The 4691-nt window shown below is 61.1% G+C and overlaps 2 non-coding genes across 2 annotated transcripts; both read left to right on the top strand.

Moving 5' to 3' along the window:
- The first annotated feature begins 204 nt into the window (after nt 1-204).
- NEPG_02679 lies at nt 205-1619 on the top strand. Its single transcript, XR_001214623.1, has one exon. It is a non-coding gene; the product is annotated as an 18S ribosomal RNA (ribosomal RNA).
- A 218-nt stretch (nt 1620-1837) lies between these two features.
- On the top strand, nt 1838-4682 carry NEPG_02678 (the record flags this gene model as incomplete). The annotated part of the gene is made up of 1 exon (XR_001214622.1): nt 1838-4682. It is a non-coding gene; the product is annotated as a 28S ribosomal RNA (ribosomal RNA).
- Between the last annotated feature and the right edge of the window lie 9 nt (nt 4683-4691).

The raw sequence follows: 4691 nt of genomic DNA, 5'->3' as shown, positions 1-4691 counted from the left end.
CGGGGGCGAGAAAGAGAGAAGTACAGACTAGTACTACTGCTATCTATGCTACTATCTATCTATCTATGCTACTATCTATGCTACTATCTATGTATGTATGCTAGTACTATTACTACTGCTAGTAGGTATAAGTTAGTTAGTTAGTTAGTTAGTTAGTGGTATAAATAAAAGGAAATTAAATAATTTCGGGAAGAAAGAAAAGGCACCAGGTTGATTCTGCCTGACATAGACACTGGTCTTTCAGACTAAGCCATGCATGACGAGCACACGGAAGGAAGCGTCAGAGAGCTCAGGGACGCAGTTTTGACCGGCTTGGAGAACAGGGGCGGACATCCGAGGAAACCTTCGGCCAAGACGACGCAGGGCGGGGGGCATCCACGGAGAAGCAGGACGCCAGAGCAGCGCAGGGCGCAGCCAAACGGGAGACTGTCCTATTAGCTTGTGGGTGGGGTCAGGGCCTACCCAGGCGACGATGGGTACGAGGGATGAGGGTTTTGTCTCGGAGAACGGGTGTGAGAAGCAGCCCGTAGATCCAAGGATCGCAGCAGGCGCGGAACTTGCTCACTTCCCAGGGGGAGAAGCAGTGAGGAGACATACGGAGAAAGAGCCCGCGACAAAAGAGCGGGCGAGAAGCAATTGGAGGGCAAGACTGGTGCCAGCAGCCGCGGTAATACCAGCTTCAAAAGTGTCTGTGGTGTGTGTTGTATTTAAAAGGTCCGCAGTCGGGGGAGATGGCCGTGGGGAAAGCAGGCTGTTCAAGGGGAGCGCGATGCACGGAAGGAGCGAAGTCAAGAGGGGCGGAGCGAGGGCGGGAAGATTTGGCAGCCAGAGGTGAAATTCAAAGACTTGCCGAGGATGGACAGAGGCGAAGGCGCCTGCCAGGGACGCTTTCATTGATCAGGGACGAAGGCCGGAGAAGCGAAGATGATTAGAGACCGTTGTAGTTCCGGCGGTAAACGATGCCAACACGGGGGCGTGCGCGCGGGGGCGAGCAGGTGGCCGGAGAGAAATCGAGTGCGAGGGCTATAGGGGAAGTATTGCCGCAAGGTTGGAACTTAAACGAAATTGACGGATTAACACACAAGGAGTGGGGCGTGCGGCTTAATTAGACTCAACACTAGGCAGCTTACCAGCGGGGGAGCCCGGCGGGATCGGCGCGAGATTCGGGCGAGAGTGGTGCATGGCCGCTGTTAATTCGTGGACTGATTTGTCTGGTTGAATCCGATAACGGATGCGATCCGCGTGTGCTTTGTGATAAAAACAGCAGAGGACAGACGGCCGGCGGGCAGCCGGAGGAGGGCGGGCGATAGCAGGTCTGTGATGCCCTTGGAAGCGCTGGGCTGCACGCGCGTCACAGTGCGCGCAGGAAGGAGTGCCGAGAGGCGCAGGAGGAGCGGCGCGCAGGGGATGCCCGTGCGGAACCGCGGGCTGAACACGGAATTTCCAGTACCCGCGGGTCACCAGCCCGCGGAGACAGGGTCCCTGTTTTTTGTACACACCGCCCGTCGCTATCTGAGATGGGTGCGCGCGGCAAGCGCGGGGGCGCGTGAGCTGCTGTGCCTAGATTGGATAAAAGTCGTAACAAGGTTTCCGTAGGAGAACCTGCGGAAGGATCAATACCTGCTGCGAGGCTGTGCAAACTAGATAGATATAACCCGAAATACATACATACACACATACATACATACATACATACCCTACATACAAACAAACAAACTATGTAGGCAGGTAGGTAGGTAGGTTTGAATTTTGGTTTCAATGAATTTCAATGAATTTCACTTTCAGTGAAATAACTAAAAGAAAGAAAGAAAGAAAGAAAAAAGGAATTTTCGGGAAGGGCGCCGCGAGGGGACCCCTCGGCTATCCGCGCGAGGAAGGACGCAGCGAAGGCGAAAGAGCGCGCAGGAACGGGCGCGGCTGTGGCGGAAGGGACGACGCGCGTGAGGAGACCCGCAGAACTTAAGCATATCAGTACGCGGAGGAGGAGAAACGAACACGGATTTCCGGAGTAGCGGCGAGCGAAAGGGAAAGAGCCCGCGGCGAACCTGCGGGGGTGTGCGGCGGAGCGCGCAGCGGAACAGGCGGTGAGGGCCGCGCAGAGAGGGTGCAACGCCCGTACGCCGCGCGCGCGGGGGGAAGAGTAGGCGTGCGTGGGAGGGCACGGCGAACGGTGGAGCGGGCCATCGAAGGCAGAATACACGGGTAGGCCGATAGAGAAGAAGTACCGCGAGGGAAAGGAGAAAAGACGCGCGGGAGCGGAGTGAAAAGGCGCGAAACACGCGGCGCGAAGCGCGCGGGGCGCGGGCACCCGGGCGGCCCGTCTTGAAACACGGACCAAGGAGCGCTGCGTGCGCGCGAGCGGAACGTCGGGAGGACGGAGCGCGGCGGGCGCGGAGTGCCGGGGAGGCATGAAACATTCAGTGCGCGCGCAGCGGCCCGAAACGCGGTGAACTACGCCTGCCGCGAGCGACGGCGGGGGAAGCCCCGGCAGAAGCTCCGAGGGGGCCTGACGTGCAAATCGGTCCCGGGAGGTGGGCGTAGCGGCGAAAGACCAATCGAACCGCGTGGTAGCTGGTTCCCCACGAAATGTCCCGCAGGACAGCCGGCCCGCGGGCGTGGCGCGCGGTAGAGCGGACGAGGGCGGCCTCGAACTGCGAACGCGCGCGCAGCAGCGGGCCGAGTGGGCGCGCGCTGGTAAGCAGCACGCGCGAGGCGGGGTGAACCGCGCGCACGGATAAGGGGCCGCGGAGGACGAGGAGAGCGGGGAAAGCCGGGCGCGGGTCAGGACAGCAGGCCGGTGGCCATGGAGGTCGGCAGCCGCCAAGAAGTGTGTCGCAACTTTCCTGCCGAACCCGTGCGCGCTGAAAAAGGAGGGCGCTGGAAGTCCCCCCGACGCCGTGCCACACTTCGGCTTACTTTTTTTCTATGTGTGCGTAGTGGGGCGGCGCGGGCGCAGAGAAGCCGCGCGGCGACGCGCCGTGGAGCGCCCGCGCGCGCAGATCTTGGAGGGAGTAGCGGGCTTGGCGCCAAGGGCCGACGAGGAGAAGGGTTTCCGCGAGGAGAGAGCCGGGCCTAAGGCGCGCAGCGTGCGCGGCGAAGGGGAAGAGAGAGCGCCGCGCGCACTACGGCAGCGGCGCGGGCGCCTTGACGCGCGCGGCGCACGGGGCGCGGAGAGGCATCTGTGCTGAAAAAAGCGCTTGGACGCGTGGAGCAGCGAAGAGGCAAAGGCGTGCGGCCGCGCGCGCGTGAAAAGAGGCGCCTGAAAAAAAGCGCGCGCCCGTACCGAAACCGCAGCAGGTCTCCGAGGCGCGCAGCCTCTGGCGCGGGGAAGCGCGGGTAAGGGAACTCGGCAAAATAGACGCGTAACTTCGGGAGAAGCGTTGGCTCTGGCGGCGCTAGAACCGGAACGCCGGGGGAGTCTGACTGTCTAATTAAAACATAGCCTCCCGGAGCCTCGGGGTGCGGAGGGGAGGTGAGTTCTGCCCAGTGCCCAGAGAGTCACCGCGGGGCGAGCCGCCGAAGCGCGGGTAAACGGCGGGAGTAACTATGACTCTCTTAAGGTAGCCAAACGCCTCGTCATCTAATTAGTGACGCGCATGAATGGACGAACGAGATTCCCGCTGTCCCTACCTGCCGCCGGCGAAACCACAGCCAGGGGAACGGGCCTGGGCGCGCAGCGGGGAAAGAAGACCCTGTTGAGCTTGACTCTAGCCGGCGCGGGCCGCGCGCGCCGCGCATGTAGCCAGGCGGGAGACTTTTGTCGCGCGTGAAAGACCGCTGGCGCGGCGCAGCGCGGCCTACTGTTTTTATTTGCGCACACGTGCCGGTGGGGAGTTTGGCTGGGGCGGCACGGCTGCAAGAGCACATCGCAGCTGTCCAGAGGCGGGCTCACCGGGGCGGGAAACCCCGGGCGGAGCACAAGGGTAAACGCCCGCCGGAGCCGTCGCGCACGAGCGGCGGCGCGGGGAAACCCGGGCCTAGCGATCCCGCAGCCCCACGTGCGCTGTGCTGCGGGTGCCGGAAAAGTTACCACAGGGATAACTGGCTTGTGGCGGCCAAGCGTCCACAGCGACGCCGCTTTTTGATCCTTCGATGTCGGCTCTTCCTAGCGCTGCGCTGCACAAGGCGCAAAGCGTGGGATTGTTCACCCACCAACAGGGAACGTGAGCTGGGTTTAGACCGTCGTGAGACAGGTTAGTTTTACCCTACTGCGACGTCCCGCGAGCACGCGCGCGCAGTACGAAAGGAATCGCGCGCGCGCCCCTCTGGTCTCCCCTGTGCCGCCCGGCGCGGGGGCCTGCTACGGGCGCGGCATAACGGCTGGACGCCTCTAAGCCGGAAGGCCGGCTCTGCGGACCGCCGGGGCGCGCACACCACGCGCAAGCCCGCCAGCTGTGCGCGCGCAAGCGCTGCGAGCCGCTGAGGCCTGGCGCGGTACCACCCTACGACACTATTAATTAATTAATTAATTAATTACACTATATATACACACTGCACTGTTACTAACTAACTAACTAACAAATTAGTTACTACACTGCACAAACACACACACACGCGCTGGACCTCTGCGGGGTTATTCGGCCTCGGCCAACAAGCGCGCTTACTCTTTAACTTCTTTAATTAACTTCTTTATTTCAATCAATCAAAAACAATCAATCCAACTTCGGTTTTAATTTATTTTTCAACAACCC

The sequence above is a fragment of the Nematocida parisii genome, assembly GCF_000250985.1.
Source record: "Nematocida parisii ERTm1 unplaced genomic scaffold supercont1.17, whole genome shotgun sequence".
NCBI lineage: Eukaryota > Fungi > Microsporidia > Nematocida > Nematocida parisii.
The sequence above is the reverse complement of the archived record's forward strand: the minus strand, read 5'-3'. Positions and strand labels throughout refer to the sequence as shown.